The 19634-nt window shown below is 33.4% G+C and overlaps 1 long non-coding RNA gene across 1 annotated transcript in view; it reads left to right on the top strand.

The window, feature by feature from the left end:
- The first annotated feature begins 6850 nt into the window (after window positions 1-6850).
- Window positions 6851-19634, top strand: part of LOC136029920 (uncharacterized) — a 33860-nt gene continuing 21076 nt past the window's right edge. Inside the window, exons 1-2 of the long non-coding RNA XR_010618140.1 lie at window positions 6851-6990; window positions 12348-12564. This is a non-coding gene — a long non-coding RNA (uncharacterized LOC136029920). The remainder of the gene's footprint in view (window positions 6991-12347; window positions 12565-19634) is intronic.

Genomic DNA, 19634 nt, shown 5'->3' with positions numbered 1-19634 from the left:
CCCTTTTATATACGGTATATTTTCTGTTCGTTTTAAGTCTTAATGTCGCTCCTTACTTTCAGGTAAAAAACTTATGTATCTAAAATTTCTTATTTTTATTTATTTATTTTTTTCTTCTTATTTTAAAAACTTATTTTTATCTAATTTCTGGATGTTTTCAACTAATGCAGGTTCAAATTTGGTTAACTAAACATGAAAAAATAAAACTGAATTTGCAAATTAGTTTTGGCAAATTTTCTCCTGAATAAAATTTCCTCTGGGAGTTTAGCTCCAGAAATTACCTTCCCCATGTGAAAATCTACCTGTAAAAAGTAACCACTCCCCCACCAGGAAATACTTTTCTTGAAAAATATATGTATGCTTTCCAATAACCAGTAGAATATGTAATATTTTACGGAAATTACCCTTAATATCTCTACTTGTAATATTGAGTAATCTGTATAGGAATCTTCGCAAATTCAATTGAAAATTTTCTTGGAAAGTTCACCCCCGGGAACTTCCCTCCCCAGGGAATATTATCCGCATAGAAAATCCCCCCGATAGAAAATTTCCCCCCTCCCCGAAAAATCTATGTGTTTTTCCCATTAAGAAATACTATACGTAAACAATGGACGAAAGTTTTATTCATCAGCAGTTAAAGTTTGTGTAGATGGGCTACAATTTTCCTGGTCGAAGCGTTTGTACAGATAGGATACAATTTAGAAAACTAAAAATATAAAAGAACTGCAGCCTTTCTTATTCATTTGGAAAGATTACGACTAAAATAAAATGCCTTTTTTAAGCTTTATTTAGTCTTAGAAATTTCTGTAGGCTTCAACCCTCCATCTCCCACAATTCTATAAATTGTGAATTATTTCCCAAACAAGAAGTTGCTTTATGATAAAGATTACCAAAGAAACCAAAAAAATTAAACTTGATTGACAAGGCTGAAAAATTGTTGGACAAATAAATTATCTAAAACTTATTGATGTCTACAACAAAAAATAATAACTGACAGGTCGTAGATTTTTTGGAAAACGGTAGCCGGTGTTAGTTCTTTCTGTGGGGCTACCCCAAGTTTTCTTTATCTAAGTGCAATTAGTAGTAAAAATGTTGCAGCAACTACTGGTCATAGGGTGTATCAGCATATCTTAGGAACGACTTATAATATTAAGTTGAAACTTTGGGTGCATATTAAGGCTCATGTTAAATTAACCAAGAGATACTATTTGTTAACTACTACTACTAACACTACTATTACTACTGAGGCTATAGGGAATGACTATGAGCATGCTGAACTAAATCACAACAAACTGTATGCATGTAGGTTGTCAAAAGAGCGTATCAGTAATTTTTCAGGAGTGGATTTTGAGGGGGATGTTGAATCAACCAAAAGCAACTATATGTCTACTACTGCAACTGATCCTACTATTACTACTACTGTAACCACTGCGACTACTACTACTGATGCTATAGGGAATGACTTCTATTGCGACAATATCGCTAACTTCTATCGCAACAATAACTACCACTGAGGCTATAGGGAATGATTATGGGCATGTTGAACTAAATCACAACAAACTATATGCATGTAGGTTGTCAAGAGAGCGTATCAGTAATTTTTCAGGAGTGGATTTTGAGGGGATGTTGAATTAACCAAAAGCAACTATATGTCTACTACTGCAACTGATCCTACTAGTACTGCTACTGTAACCACTGCGGCTACTACTACTGCTGGAGCTAGTGGTGAAACTTGATTATGGGCATGTTAAACTAAATCAAAACACACTATATGTATGTAGATTGTCAGACGAGCGTAACAGTAATTTTTCAGGAGTGGATTTTGAGGGGATGTTGAATTAACCAAAAGCAACTATATGTCTACTACTGCAACTGATCTTACTAGCGCTGCTACTGTAACCACTGCGGCTACTACTACTGCTGGACCTAGTGGTGAAACTTTCAGGAAACATTGAACTAAATTGACAAATACTATGCAGCAAAGCCATTCTAACTTCTACTAACTTCTCAATTATTGCTAACTAACACGACTAACCCAATTATCGCGACAATAACTACCACTGAGGCTATAGGGAATGATTATGGGCATGTTAAACTAAATCAAAACACGCTATATGTATGTAGATTGTCAGACGAGCGTATCAGTAATTTTTCAGGAGTGGATTTTGAGGGGTGTTGAATTAACCAAAAGCAACTATATGCCTACTACTGCAATCAATATCAATCAATATTTATTAAATCAAATTAAAAAATATACAAAAACAATAGTATGCCCCAACAGAGACCAGAGCTCGTAAGGCTGGGGCAGTACAAATGCATAGAAAAAAACACAACGTCTCTTCGTACCAATAATTCCAAAAAGAAAAAAAAACATACAAGGTAGGAGATAACAGAGGAGGCCATCCCTGTGCAAGAACACCATAACAAAATACATACTAAAATCTATTATTAATCAATCCCGACATCCAAGCAAAGAACTATTTTTGAAATATATTTTTTCAAAGAAAATCGACTCATGGAACTTCAGGACATTTCTACTAAGTTAAGTTTATTTACAATATGAGGAATCTGGTATCTGATTGAGAGTCTAGCTCTTTCTGATTTGGTTGGCCGAAGGCGATGCTTCTTGGAGCGGATGCGGTGGGCAGGAGAAGTGGGAGTGTCAATTATACCCAAATCATGGAAACAATTTGTTGAGGATTGGATATTATAATACCACATTACTCTATGCACATCCTTCAGTTGTTTGAGTTTAAGCATTTTGAGAAAAATATATGAAGTTTGGGTTTCTGACAGATATTTAAGCCTCACAGGGCGATGAACAAAAGTACCCTGAATTCTAACTGCCTATTTTGAATTATCTGAAGAGGTTGCAGATGAATCATAAATAAGTTGAGATAAACTATAGGGCAATAATTAAGATATGATTCAATTAGAGAATGGTATAAAATTTTAAGGATGGAAAAAGGAAACACCTGTATCAATCTATGAAGACAACCTAAGTGATGGGCAAGTTTCAATCTCAAATAATCAGAATGCTTACGGAAAGATAAAAGATCATCGAGAATAATCCCAAGGTAACGAAATGGATTTACTCTTTTTATCCTACTTTGATTTACAATTAACTAATCTATGGTATTTTTATTTACAGCCCGCTGTGACCACCCGAAAATCACGAATTCAGCTTTAGACGAGTTTGGGGATTGGTAGTTACACGCAAACCATTTATTCTAAGATTTCATTGTTGTCACCATTTTCTCAACCGAAGGTTTTAGCTTTTACTGTCACAGCCATATCATCTGGGAAAATTGCTGCTAATGACGATATGGCTTGACAGATGTCCATTTTTTTTCTACCTGAAAATTTTGACCATACAGGTAAGATTTTATTAGATCTAGGTCTTTACCTCTAATACCTGTGTTATTAATTTTCTCTGTCAAGATTTTATGGTTTAGTGTATCAAATGCCTTTTTTATATCATAGAAGAGAGCAGACACATGATTATCATCATTTAGTGAATCATTAATCTATAAGATTACTACGGCAATAGCTTGTTCAGTGGAACGACCCGACCTGAGTCCAAACTGATTTTTAGTAAATAAACTTTTTTTTTTAAATACGATACAATTCTTTTTTGAATAATTTTTCTAGAACCTTAGATATTGAAGAAAGAATAGCTATTGGGCGATAGTTGCCTACATTTGTCTTATCACCTTTCTTATGAATTGGAATAACTCGTGCAGGTTTCCATACTTCTGGAAAGATCCCTGATGATATAGATGCGTTTAAAATATGAAGCAACGATACATGGATTACACAAGCAAGTTCTTTCAGCAGTTCTTTATTTGTGAAGAGTGCATCTAGACTTAGGGAATTACCACGTTTTAAATTCGAAATTAATGGTTCTCGTGGACTTTAACCACCATTAAGGCTACCTTAGGATAATTAATGAAAACACAGCTGAAACACACATAGTAGCGTCAGTTTGAACTGTCTTTGTTTGTATATCCTTTTTTGAAAATATTTATAGCTGAATCAAGTTTTTGCAGAAAAAAAGGCCGACAATCCTCTTTGATTGATTTAAAAACAAACAAATAAGCAAAATTACTTTCTGGAATTCACCGAAAGTAACAGGGGCCAGGACCATACTAGAATTTTCGGATGACGGTAGATAATCTTTATATGAACCAAATAAAGATTCAGGGGATTCCAGATCAGCAGCAGTACTAAAATGGGAAAAGTAATTACAAAAATAATCTGCAACAACATCCTTCCCCTTCAATTCAACACCATTTTCATTTATGATCATTATGATTTATGATCGTTTAAATTATGATCGATTTATGATCATTATGATTTATGATCGTTTAAAATATGAATCAACGGCACATGGATTACACAAGCAAGTTCTTTCAGAATATTTGTGAAGAGCGCATCTAGAGGAATTACCACGTTTTAAATTCGTAATTACTTTCTGGAATTCACCGAAAGTAACAGGGGCCAGGACCATACTAGAATTTTCGGATGACGGTAGATAATCTTTATATGAACCAAATAAAGATTCAGGAGATTCCAGATCAGCAGCAGTACTAAAATGGGAAAAGTAATTACAAAAATAATCTGCAACAACATCCTTCCCCTTCAATTCAACACCATTTTCATTTATGATCACTTCAGGGTGTGATGTCTTATTATTGTTTGCAATTTGTTCCCTGATTAATTTCCATGTAGTCAGAGGTGAATCCGATTTTTTAAAATGAATTTTCATAATAAATTTGTTCACTTGTTCTAAGAATTTTAACCAGCAATTTTTTAAAATTTTTGAATTGCTGTACATTATGAGCTGAGGGGTATTTCATTTTTATCTTATACAATCGATTTTTTCCTTGATAGATTTTAAATTGATAAACTTATCCAAGGTTTTTTGGGTGGTGTTCTTTTCCGGTATGTAGCTCTAAATGGGCAATGAAGGTTCAGTTTTTCAGTCAGAGGTCGGTAAAATACATCTAAGGATGTATTTGGATCATTCTCGTTAGTAATTTCACTCCAATCTATATCGCTAAGATTATATTTTAGTTCATTTATATTTACTTGTGAGAAATTTCTCCTTTTCATAGGATTTTCTTTATTGGCTATCTTTTGCGCTCTGAAGTTAGAGATTAATATACAATGATCAGACGTATCTTCCATAACCACGAATGTAGCCTCACATGCATCAGGTGAAAAAATGTTATCAATCAGAGAAAAAGATGAATTTGTAATTCGTGTCAGAATAAAACATATTGGGCTCATAGCATGTGAAAGGTTAAATTATAAAAACTGAAGGACATGTCGGTCAATCCTTTACAGGCTTGAAGGGAGGCATCCCATTAGGTCAATATTGAAGCCCCCAAGGATAAAAAATGGCATTCAAAGATTTGATATTACTCTTAGTGTATTTTCAAATTATTCAATAAAGTCTGCCATGCTAGATGAGGGAGGACGATAAATTACAGCAATTAAAATTTTTTCATTGTTGGATAAAAAAAACATTCAACAATACAGCTTTCAAAAATCCTCTCAATATTCAGATATAGAGATTCTTCTTTCAGTCGCGCCGGAATATAATTTTTTTCTATTTCTGCTTACACGAGAGAATTGGAATTATTCGCCGAGTTTTCATCTAAAAATGTTTCACAAACCCCGAGAATATCCGTACCCGATTCAAATAAAAAACATTTCAGTAGCACATTGCGTTTTTTAAACAGTTTCCTTTTTCATTCAGATTTTAATATTTCGTACACTTCAATGCATTAAACTTAATTAATGCATTCAAATTCAAACTCAGATTGATGATGAAAGATCAGATGATCAGAAAATGATGAAATTAAATAATTAATCGTGTTTCCAATGGTTGCTATTGTTTAATGCGAAAATACTACAATACCAAAACAAAAGAAAAATAGCAAAACAAAGAATTTGACCAAAAATTGTTATCTTCAATGAAAGCCTTTTCCTTACAATTTAGTCAAAAAATATTATAGAATCTTTTCTACAAAATTCTAGAGAATTTAGGATATTCAGTGTTTATTTTTTTATTTTATGAATTATAGAAATGCCAGCTGGGATCCTTTACTCTTAATTTAATTTTTTTAATACGAAACATTGGTTAATAAATAAATATGCCAAAAATCATAGAAATGATAGAGAAAAAACGACTTCATATCATTCAGCAACGAAGATATAATTAAAATCATATTCAAAAATCCCAGTCGTATAATTAAGCGTCATTAAAAGCGCTAAAAGGAAGTAAAAGCAGCATATATAGAGAATGTATCGACTCAATAGTAACCGAAACTATAAATAACAGAGTTTTCATAACAACAGACTCATCAAAAAATTTAGTTTCTATGTTGATTCCAAGTATAGATAGTTGATTTAGTTTCATATTACCCAACAAAAGTTGCAAACCTGAAAAAATTTGCCCTATCGTCGAAAAAGGGAGTAAACACCCCCAAAAAGTCAAGTGGTCCTAATCAGATAAACCTAGCTCCAGATGCTTTAAGATTTCACGTATAAAATGGTAGAAATTTGTCTCTTTTCCAGGAAAAAGATAGCACACGCGTATTTATTTGTTTTGTTTTTTTCCAGGGGTGATTGTGCAGAACCTATGATCCTAGAAGATTGGGAGAGGGGTCGTTTGATCAACTTCATCTAAGTATTTGACTCTAATATCATTTTTTTTTTCTTCTAGTTTCCAGGTCAATGGTAGCTTCCACTGGTGTCAAGCATTAAAGTTGTCCCTTATTTTATTGAAAATAAGCCTTTGAATTTATAATGAAATATCGACTGACAAACAGTGGATTACAGTTCAAAGTGAGCTTTGATTTCGCAACACAAGTGAACTCAACTAAATTCAGAGATATGTTTGAATGAAAAATCTATTTTTTGGCCACTATTATTTTCTGATCCAGTTTGATTCGAATCTTCGTGAAGTGAACGTCCGATCAGGTAAATTTTAGTTCTTGGTTTATTTTATTCCTCTTACTTTATGATAAGGTATTTCTAGGCTACTTTTGCCTATGAAAATATTTTTTGAGATAATTCCAGTCACAATTATGCCAATACTAAAACCAACTAAATCTTAGGTAAAAGCCTAGCATTGGGGTTTTTGAGAAGGAGACATATGTTACTGGCATTGTAGCTTTGACTCTTTGTCAAAACTCTACTTTTTAAAGCAATAAAAAAACTTCAGCGTAAAGAGTGAAGCGTTAAAGAGGGGACAACCCCTTTCATATACAGAATAATTTCTTTTCGTTTTAAGTTTTAATGTTGCTTATTTCCAGTTAAAAAAACTTTTTTTTTAAATTTAATTTCTGAATGTTTTTGAATTAATGCATGTTTTGATTTTGGCTCACCGCACATGAAAATGAATAAATAAAATGAAATTCAAATTTCCTCAATACGTCACTCTTTACACTAAAACTTGAATTTTGTCTCAAATCTTTAAGATTGACCCCCGAATCACTAAGGCCATAAAATAAATAGTTGAAATTACTAAAAATACTTTAGCGTAAAGAGTAAGGTATTGTGGAGTAGACGGACCCCCTTACATGCGTAATATTTTATGTTCGTTTTAAGTTTTAATGCTGCTCATTACCTCCAGTTGAAAAATTCAATAAAAAAAACAGGCTTTTTAACTGAAAGTAAGGAGCAACATTAAAACTTAAAACGAACAGAAATTACTCCGTGTCTGAAATGGGCTGTTCCCTCCTCAACGTCCCACTCTTTACGCTTAAGTTTGACTCTTTCTCTCAATTCTACTTTATAAAACAGTAATTAACTTTAGCGTAAAGAGCGGGATGTTGAGGAGGGAACAGCCCTTTTCATACACGGAATAATTTCTGTTCGTTTTAAGTTTTAATGCCACTCCTTACTTTCAGTTAAAAACTTGTTTTTTTATTTAATTTCTGAATGTTTTTGAATTAATGCATGTTTTCATTTTGGCTCTTCGCACATGAATAATTAGAAAGAAATTTGCGTTTTTTTTTTTGTTTTGGATCAATGGCTTTCGCTTAGTTTTGATCAGACAATTTTGATAAAAAGGGAAGGGGGAGGAGGCCTAGTTGTCCTCCAGTTTCTTGGTTACTTGATAAGGCAACTAGAAAGTTTAATTTCTTACGAACATTTTTATTAGTAAAAAATATACGTAACTTACAAATTAACTTACGTAACGAACTTACGTAACTTACGTTTTGTCATTGTTTTTTTTTTAGTATTGCTGGAAAATTCTGCGTCCACTTCATGGAATTTCTCTTCTCCCAAGACATAGTTATTATGTTCTTCAACTATGCTGAACAATATCTGGAAATTTTGATCCGTTGACTTTGTGAAAAAAAGATGAGCGTAAGAGGGGGCCAAGGCGCCCTCCAATATTTTGGTCACTTAAAATGGGCACTAGAACCTTGAATTTCCGTTAGAATGAGCCCTATCGCAACATCTTAGGACCACTTGGTCGATACAATCACCCCTGGGAAAAAAAAACAAACAAATAAAAACGCACCCATGATCGGTCTTCTGGCAAAAAGTACTATGTTCCAAATTTTTATAGATAGAAGCTTGCAACTTCATAGTAGGGTTCTTTGATACGTTGAATGCAATGGTGTGGTTTTTGTTAAGATCCTATAGCTTTTAGGGGGTGTTTTCCCCTATTTTCCAAAACGAAGCAAATCTTCTCAGACTCGTAACTTTTGACGAGTAAGACTAAATTTAATGAAACTTATGTATTTAAAATCAGCATAAAATTTGACTCTTTTTATGAATCTATTGGTGTCAAAATTCCGTTTTTTAGAGTTTCGTTCACTATTGAGCCGGGTCGCTCCTTACTACAGCTCGTCACCACGAAATGTTTGAAAATGTATTTATTTTCTCATTATTTTTTTAAATAATGCTAGAAGATCCTGCACCTCCTTCATAAGAATTTTTTTCCCTCATGATATCTTTACCCACCTTCACCACAACGAGAAAAAGTCGCTCTGGAAACGTATGTACACTTCATAATAACCATTACTATATGCTAACACTGGTCAAAGTGTATAACTTGCATCCTCTCCTGGGGACTGCGGGTGATTAAGTCGTCCCCAAAGACATATTAATAGGTTTTCAACTAAGTTGAACAGAATGGCTAAGTCAAAAATTTGATCAGGCAACTTTGGGGAAAAAATGTGCGTGGGAGGGGGCCTAGGTGCCCTCCAGTTTTTTGGTCACTTAAAAAGGGCACTATAACTTTTTATTTGAACAAGCCCTCTGGCAACATTCTAGGACATCTGGGTCGATACCATCACCCCTGGAAAAAATGAAAAAAAAAAATAAACACGCATCCGTGATCTGTCTTTTGGAAAAAAAAAAAACGAAATTCCGCATTTTTGTAGATAGGAGCTTTAAAGTTCTACAGTAGGGTTCTCTGATGTGCCAAATTTTATGGTGTGATTTTCGTTAAGATAATTTGACTTTTAGGGGCTGTTTCCTCATATTATCTAAAATAAGAAATATTTTCTCAGAACTTTTGATGGGTAAGACAAAACTTGATGAAACTTGTATATTTGAAATTTGCATTAAAATACAATTCTTTTGATGTTTCTATTGGTATAAAAATTCCGTCTTTTAGATTTTTGGTTACTATTGAGCCGGGTGACTTACTACAGTTCGTTGCCACGAACTGTTTGATAAATATAGAATACAGATCTTGCCCCGCTGCCCGCGATGTTCATGGACTAATACGCTTTGCTCTATAAGTAACGTTACCTGTAAGCAAGCCCACTTTACGCATTGTTAGTCTCGTTGGAGGGGAATTTTAGAAAGCTTAATAAAATGGATGCGCTTCTCTAACAATAACAAAGAAACATTTTTCTGATCATCAGAATCTTGCTATATGCAGTAATACGCATTTTAAACAGCTTTAGACGAAAAGAGACATTTACCTGAACTTGAACACGATAAAAAAACACGTAGGCTGAAAACAGATGATAGCAGACTCTTGTAGAACCCTGGCCCCTGAAAGCGACCCTATATGACTCTATGACTTTTAGGGGGTGTTTCCCCTTTTTTTTCTCTAAAATGACGCAAATTTTCTCATGCTCATAACTTTTAATTGGCAAGACTAGACTTGGTAAATTGTTTTGATTTTGGCTCTCCGCAGATGAATAATTAAAACGAAATTTGCATATTTTTTTTTTTTTGCTAAATGGCTTTCTCATAGTTTTGATCGAATGATTTTAAGAAAAAAGTAGCGGGGGAGGAGGTCTAGTTGCCCTCCGATTTTTGGTTACTTAAAAAAGCGACTAGAACTTTTAACTTATTTATTTAAAATCAGCATAAAATGTGATTCTTTTCATGTAATTATTGGTATAAGAATTCCGTTTTATAGAGTTTTGGTTACTATTGAGCCGGGTCGCTCCTTACTATAGTTCGTTTCCACGAACTGTTTGATGTATCTGAGGTTTTGGGAAAAATGTCTTCGTTCCAGCTTTTCTAGGGTAGAAGATTTTGCAAAACTCAATTGATTTGAGCTAATATCTAACTATTTTGTTAATACACGGGGGTTTAATTGTTATTTCAAGTGACTAAAAAATCAAAACCCAACCCAATTGATTGGGACCTCATACCATATTTTCAATTGGTAAATTGTTATTCATACTTTACGAGCATTAATTTGATTTAGATTTTCCTTGTTTACGAAATCAGTAAAAAAACATGGAAATTAAATATGTTTTTTTTTTTTTTTTAATGTAATTGATAACTGAAGCGCACTACTATCTTAGCGAAATTAGCAAATAAGTACGTTTTGTGTTAATATTTCCAAATACATTATTTCATTGAATTATTTGAGCTGCTAGAAGTTAATATTGTGGGTTGCTTGAACATGTATCTTTCTTGGCTCAGACCTTTCTCAACTAGGTAAAAACCTAACGCTCAAAAATACACTCAGCCAATCCTGATTGATAATGTGTTAATCAGGAAGGGGGAGATAAGTGCTTGAAACATGTTTGAAAATACCGTTCCTTTAATATTTTCATATCAAGAATAAGGAAAAGGCGCTTTGTTCCTCTCTCCTGGATGGGCGAGGGATTAAGAAACCTTGTCCCTGTTCCTCGCCACGTACCATAGTGCCATATAATCGCCATATGCTACTTCCCAGCTCAAATAATCCGAGACCAACAACATACATTTGAATATGTTGACAATTTGTATTGGCGAACTATCCGCTTTGGGTCAGCAGTGTTGCCAAACTCGATTCAGTGTAGTGTTTATGATACAATTACCGATATCTTAGCCGTCAATGGTCATAGATAGGCTGGATAAAGATAACCGGGTCTAATCAAGGCCCAGCATTTGAAACGGCCCCGCGTTACCATGAAATGGACTTAAAAGATTTTAAATTTTACAATAAACTGTTAATAATTTTGAGGTATAAGTTCGGAACTATTCAAATAATTTAAAACATATTTGTGTTATGTTTGTATTACCGGATGAGATTTATTAATGTGTTTATTACTATAATGTATATATATATATATATTATATATTATATATATATTATATATTATATATATATATATATTAGGGTATATATTTATATATTAGGGTATATATATATATATATATATATATATATATATATATATATATATATATATATATATATATATATATATATATATATGTATATGTATCCTAAGAAATTCATTTTAAATTTGTTAAATTAATCGGGATGGATCTGCATCTATTGTATCAAGTAGTGGTTGTAGGCTCAGTCCAAACATGTACAAAATATTTTTTTGGTAGGGGCATATCAAACAAAATAGGGAGTGAAATGATCAAAAACTCATTATATTTGAATAAGAAGGGTTTGAGAAATTCAGGATTTCGGGCAGAAACCTGGGCCCTGGGCTCTCTCCCTATATAAATCTCTGTGGCGTGGGAATCTTGTTTATTCTTTTGAAATACGAGGCAATTCAATGCTTTGAGAGATAAATTGAAAAAAGATGGAATGAAAGGTAGAAGTAGTGTGTTGGGCTGGTAATATCTGAATTCTTTGTGTTTGATAGTCTTGGCCTTTAAAGTCTATTGATATATTTTAGAGTGCCCTTAAAATGTATATTAAAATCTCTCGCTGCTCCAAAGTCTGAAAATATAAATCTAACTATGTGCAGTTACTGTGCTGCACAACACCCCATACCATATCTGATAAAATGGGATAATTGCATGGCATAATACAACCAAATTTTATGGCTTTGTCTGATATATAAAACCTTATACTTTAATACCCTCTGCTTTGATTATTCAAAATTTCTTTCTTTTCTTTCTAGATTCTAACAAATAATTTCAATATGTCTGGCAAATCTACAACGCCCTATCAGTCGATGAATCTACAGCACCAATGATCTCATGGGGGTCCTTGATAGTGGTGACAGTGCAGAAGCTGAGAACATTTGAATGCGCATGGGAGGTAGCTAACAAAGTTGGTGGTATTTATAAAATTATTCGGTCGAAGACTGGGATTTCTGTTGAAGAAATGGGTAATAGGTATGTACTGATGGGTCCATACAAAAAACAAATAAGCTCTTGGGAAAAATTCTAAAACTTAAAAGGACAGAAACAAATTTTTGACGGCAATAAAAGGGCATTTTATGGGGCTCATTTAAAAGGATTCTCAGAAACCCCTTTAATCATGATTATCAGGTAATCTCAACTATCAACAATGGAGATTGTAGTATAAAATTTTCATAGAGGGGATATCCGACAAAATTTAAAAATGATCAGAAATTTTAATTTTTTTTCAAATGGAACTATACAAAGGAGAATTTAATAAAGTCTTGTACCAAGGTTACATGTTATTATATTTATCTGCTCTTTTTTTTTTTTTAACTTTTTTCTATCTTCCCTGAAATATTGCCTCACTTGAAATCAGTTATTCCTTACGTGCCTTTTTAAGGTATTGACTAATATTTAAGAAAAGGGTATTTGTATAGTCATAACATTTAAATGAAATGAGAGAGAATATTTATAGCATAAATTTCTTCATGAATCCAAAAATAACATATGCATCGCAAATTAGTTTTACCCATCCCTCCCTTATGATCAGATATGTCGCCTGAATTTTAGGCTAAACATGCACAGATTTTCCCATTCGTCAATTTTTTCTTCGAATTGATTTAAATATTTATCAACAGTTGCAAATTCAGCGTGGTATATACAATTAAGGCAAAATGTTTCACCATTAGCGACGGGGGTTAAAGCAGATTTCTAATTCAAATAACTATTGTTTCTGGATCTCAAATTGGGCTCTCAATTAGTACTTCTATTTTTTTTATGGTTTCAATATGATATAATTTCTTTTTCTTGAACATTTATATGCTGTATTAAGGATAAGAAAACTAATTTTTATTTAACTAAAAGTAAGGAGCAATATTGAAGCTTAAAACGAAAAGAAATTATTCGATGTATGAAAGGGGTTTCCCCCTCCTCAACGCCCCACTCTTTACACTAAAGTTGTTTTTATCAATTCAAAAAGTAGAGTTCTGATAGAGACTCAAACTTTGCATAAAGAGCGAGGGGCTGGCTAGGGGACATCCCCTTTAATACACGATATATTTTCTGTTCGTTTTAAGTCTAAATGTCGCTCCTTACTTTCAGGTAAAAACTTATGTTTTTTAATTTTATTTCTGGATTTTTTTAACTATTGCAGGTTCAAATTTGGTTCACCGCACATAAAAATTAAAATAGAATTTGCATGTTAATTCTGGTGAATTTTCTCCCGAGTAAAATTTCTCTTGGGAAGTTCGCCTCCAGAAATCACCTTCCCAATAAAAATTCTAAAACTTAAAAGGACAGAAACAAATTTTTGACGGCAATAAAAGGGCATTTTATGGGGCTCATTTAGAAGGATTCTCAGAAACTCCTTTAATCATGATTATCAGGTAATCTCAACTATCAACAATGGAGATTGTAGTATAAAATTTTCATAGAGGGGATATCCGACAAAATTTAAAAATGATCAGAAATTTTATTTTTTTTCAAATGGAACTATACCAAGGAGAATTTAATAAAGTCTTGTACCAAGGTTACATGTTATTATATTTATCTGCTCTTATTTTTTTTTAACTTTTTTCTATCTTCCCTGAAATATTGCCTCACTTGAAATCAGTTATTCCTTACGTGCCTTTTTAAGGTATTGACTAATATTTAAGAAAAGGGTATTTGTATAGTCATAACATTTAAATGAAATGAGAGAGAATATTTATAGCATAAATTTCTTCATGAATCCAAAAATAACATATGCATCGCAAATTAGTTTTACCCATCCCTCCCTTATGATCAGATATGTCGCCTGAATTTTAGGCTAAACATGCACAGATTTTTCCATTCGTCAATTTTTTCTTCGAATTGATTTAAATATTTATCAACAGTTGCAAATTCAGCGTGGTATATACAATTAAAGCAAAATGTTTCACCATTAGCGATGGGGGTTAAAGCAGATTTCTAATTCAAATAACTATTGTTTCTGGATCTCAAATTGGGCTCTCAATTAGTACTTTTATTTTTTTTATGGTTTCAATATGATATAATTTCTTTTTCTTGAACATTTATATTCTGTATTAAGGATAAGAAAACTAATTTTTATTTAACTAAAAGTAAGGAGCAATATTGAAGCTTAAAACGAAAAGAAATTATTCAATGTATGAAAGGGGTTTCCCCTCCTCAACGCCCCACTCTTTACACTAAAGTTGTTTTTATCAATTCAAAAAGTAGAGTTCTGATAGAGACTCAAACTTTGCATAAAGAGCGAGGGGCTGGCTAGGGGACATCCCCTTTAATACACGATATATTTTCTGTTCGTTTTAAGTCTAAAGGTCGCTCCTTACTTTCAGGTAAAAATTTATGTTTTTTAATTTTATTTCTGGATTTTTTTAACTATTGCAGGTTCAAATTTGGTTCACCGCACATAAAAATTAAAATGGAATTTGCATGTTAATTTTGGTGAATTTTCTCCCGAGTAAAATTTCTCTTGGGAAGTTCGCCTCCAGAAATCACCTTCCCAATGTGAAAATCTCCCTGCATAAAAAGTACTGAAAACTTTCTTATTTATTCGAAAAGATTACGACTAAAATAAAATACCTTTTTTCAAACTTTTTTTCAGTCTTGGAAATATGTGTAGGCTTAATTCCCCCCCCCCCTTTAATTCAACGAATTGTGAATTATTTTACAATGGCGGTTGTTCTAGTCAAGTTGGTAATGGTTTTATTTAGTTCAATATGTCCATGATCATTCGCTATAGCCTCAGTAGTAGTTGTCGTAGCAGTAGCGGATAGCAATAATTTGGAAATTAGTCGAGGTTAGAATGGCTCTGCCGCATAATATTTGTCAATTTAGTTCAGCGTTTCCTGAAAGTTTCACCTTAATACAACTAGCTTCAGCAGTAGTAGTAGTCGCAGTTGCTAGAGTAGTAGTAGTATTAGTATCAATAGATGTAGTAGGCATATAGTTTCTTTTGGCTAATTCAACATCCCCCTCAAAATCTACTCCTAAAAAAATTACTGATACGCTCTTTTGACAATCTACATACATATAGTTTTTTGTGATTTAGTTCAGCATGCCCAAAATCATTCCCTATAGCCTCGGTGGTAGTTGTCGTAGCAGTAGAAATTGGCAATAATTGGGAAGCTAGTAGAAGTTAGATTGGTTCTGCCGCACAATATTTGTCAATTTAGTTCACCATTTCCTGAAAGTTTCACCTTAGTACGACTAGCTCCAGCAGTAGTAGTAGTATTAGCAGTGGTTTCCGTAGTAGTAGTTGTATCAGTTGTAGTAATAGGCATACATTTGCTTTTGATTAATTCAATAGCCCCCTCAAAATGATCTAGAAGTTTTAACTTAATAATCTAAGCCACTTCTGAGAAATTGGTGAAACGCTCTTTTGACAACCTACATGCATATAGTGTGTTTTGATTTAGTTCAGCATGCCCATAATCATTCTCTATAGCCTCAGTTGTAGTTATTGTCGCAATAGAAGTTAGCAATAATTGGAAAGTTAGTAGAGGTTAGATTGGCTCAGCTGCATAGTATTTGTCAATTTATTATCATTCTCTAATCCCATAATCTCTAATTCTCTAATCCCATGATCCATTCATAATCCATAATTCATTCATAATCATAATTCTCTAATCCCATAATCCCATAATCATTCTCTATAGCCTCAGTATTAATAGTAGTTGTAGCAGTAATAGTTTATGCATAGTGTCTCTTGGTTAGTTCAACATGAACCTTAATATGCACCCAAAGATTCGACTTGAGTTACGAGGAGCTACAATAGTAGCTCCTCGTTGTCAATGGTTGTTCTGTTGTTCCAATGGTAGCTTTCTGTTGGTTTTTTTTTATTGAAAATCAAAAATTGAAAATTTTTATTGAAATTGAAAATCATTTTATTGAAAATCCTCATTTTATTGAAAATCAAAGCCTTTGAATTTATTATGAAAAATTGACTGACAAACATAGGAGATTACAGTTCAAGGTGAGCTTTGATTTCGCAACAGAAGTAAACTCAACTAAATTCAGAGATATGTTTGAATGAAAAAATCTATTTTTTTGCCAGGACTATTTTCTGATCCAGTTTGATTCGAAGGACTGGAACTATCAATTTCTTATCTAGTAAGCGCCCTCCCAAGTTTTTGCATCCTTGAGGTGGAGGTGTGGATGAGAAAGGGGCAGACTTTTCCTACATGGAATAAATCCTGCTCATTTTTGGGTTTATTGTTTTTCTTAACTTTCATAACAACTGTGGAGACCAGATATATTCTCAGAAATCGTAAAGGAGTAGATATCAATTTCACACTTTCAAGGTCCCACGCAAGTTGGTAACAAAATTTTTGAGATAACAATTAGATTCAGCGTATTTTTGAAATATCCCATAACTATGCCCTCAAAGATGATGTCGTACTCCCCTCCCTGCCTTGGGGGGTCCACATCAAAATATTGATGATCTTTATAATCCAAGAATAATCACTGAAAGTTTGATGCCACTGAACTCAAAAAACTAAAAATACCCCCCCCCCCCTTTATCCAAGGTAAAATACATCTATACAGAATTGACAGTTCACATATTTTATGACCTTTATTCCAGGGTATCTGGGGATTATATAAGCTTTGAATATAAATTTATTAATATTTTCAACTATTTGAACAAAATGAGAACCATAAAATGATTATTGGATGTCTCAACGAGTTACAATAGGACCAGGTATCAAATGGAAGTTCTAGGAAAGGGTTTCATATGAAAGTTTCTATGACTCTGGGAGGGAGTGCTGAGGATGGGCAGCCTCTAATACGAAAGAAATTTTTTTTTTTTTTTTAGAGTTTTCTCTACTTTAATAATAAAGATATTGACCAGAAATATTTCTGAGAGTAATTAGTAGTTACTCTCAGTTTAATGCTTATCTCTACTTTAATGATAAAGATATTGACCAGAAATATTTCTTAGAGCAATTAGAAAAGTAATTAGGTATCAATTCTACCCCCTCTAGAACATTTTTAAATTTTTCGGAAAGCCAAGCTGGAGTTCAGAGGTTTTGGCATCAATATGCTATATTTCAGACATCTGATCCCCCCCCCCAACGAAAGGATCAACCACCCCTCCGTCATAATAGCTTATGCACATTTACATATTATTGAACATAATCTTATGATATATGAACCAATTTGAATTATTTAAATGAAGTTTCAAAATTGATGTAAGAAAAGTTTTTTTTTGTAATAAAAAGGGAGCCATCAGATTGCAGCATCCTTATTCTTGCATAGTCCAAATGAAGTGAGGTGAGAGATTAATACCTAGCTATCCCCTCCCCGGCCCTTCCCTACAATTAGCTAAAGGATTATGGAAATTTGGACAATTTAGGCATTAAAATGTGATCTTTGAGGCATCTTCTACCTTCTCCCCCATGTCTACACAATGACTCATCCCCCCCCCCCTATACTAGCTGAAGTATAAATATACAGTTTCCTTCGTTCTTTTTCTTTGTATTAATTTCCTTTTGGCAGCGCAATTTTACATTAATGGATAGTTGGAGAATTCCACAGAGGAGACATCCAGGGGGAATAAGCAAGCTCCCAGGAAATAAATGGAGCTTCTTTTTTATGTGGGGAGGGGGTCCAAAAGGAATGCTTTTTTGATGGACTCCACGAGGAAATATGCTTTTGGGGTTGACACGTGGCCTCCTCCTTAGTCCCTGGGGAAAGGATGGGGAATCAACCTAATTTTTCCCATTGTTCACTTGTGATTTACTATTCAGAAATTGGCAGTCATTTCTTAGGGAGGAGTTTTCTGTGGGAGGAGGAGATTTTTGAAGCGGAAACTTCTACGTCGTGAGGAAAGGTTCTTGGGGAATTTTTTCAGGAAAATCTTACATATTAGGGGGATAAATTCCCTGGTAATATTATGAAAACTGTCAGATATAAATAAAAAAACAAATTCCCCAATTGATATTAAGGCGTAACACTAAAACTCCAAGTGCACATAAGTTACTCTACATAGAATGGGACTGCCCCTCCCTTATCCCTCGCTCCCTACGCTAAAGTTTCACTTTATGTCCCAATTCCTCAAAAACAATTCCTTCAAGACTTAGTGTAAAAAGAAAACGTTTAGGAAGGGGAAACCTACTCCTTTATACCATTTAAAGCTGATATAGGAATAGTTATTATCATTTCAGTCAATTTTAATAGTCAAAATTTATTGGGGACAATGAAGATTATTTTTTTGAGCGAGAATGATACCATCTTTTTTTTCGTTGTGGCTAGTGAGTAATTGAAATTTTATAGTGACCTTTTTCAGGACCTCAAAAGCCAATTTTTATGTCTACATACTTACTATAAACTCGAATTGATACCACCATAATCAAGTGCTGTGTTAAGCTGGAAATGGACCCTTTTGTTGGGTGTTCTTGGGAGGGTATAATAACTCTGGGCTTCGTGTTTTGGAATCAGCTCGCTGCATAATCCAAACCCCAACCTCTCACAACATCTCTTTAATCATTTCAACGTGCATTCTGTAAAAATTGGTTTTAATGCGCCGCCATCAGATGGCAAATTGCACGTTTTTGTGCAATTTCTGAAGCTAAAAGTCCGGTAATCATAAGAAAGGTACTATTGAAAATCTTTAACTGGAGGTCTATTGCCCCCCTCCCGCTCTACTGTGGCAACACTTAGCCCCTTTAATAAGAGAAAAATCTAAAAATACGTTCTAAAAAATTCCTAAATAGAAAATACAAAAATTGGTTTGGAAATAGCAACCGCTGTCAATTTTTATTGTAAAAGTTGTTTGTAAAAGATGATAGACGCTGATGTTCCTTTTAGTATTTTTAAAATTATTCCAGCACTTACGGCGCACGGAAAAATCGTAAAATACTTACATTTATGTGCTTATTATAAATTTTCCTTGAAGGCAAATATATATTTTTTTTTATCGTATACTATTGCGTTTTACAATGGCCTAAAATGCTAAAACGTATGCTTAAAATCTCCCTTTGCAATTCTGCCCCTTCCCAATTTGTTCTGTATGTGAAAATGAAAATATAAGTATTGAAAAAAGGAATCTAATGAAAAAT

This window comes from Artemia franciscana, chromosome 1, assembly GCF_032884065.1.
Source record: "Artemia franciscana chromosome 1, ASM3288406v1, whole genome shotgun sequence".
Lineage (NCBI taxonomy): Eukaryota > Metazoa > Arthropoda > Branchiopoda > Anostraca > Artemiidae > Artemia > Artemia franciscana.
The sequence above is the reverse complement of the archived record's forward strand: the minus strand, read 5'-3'. Positions and strand labels throughout refer to the sequence as shown.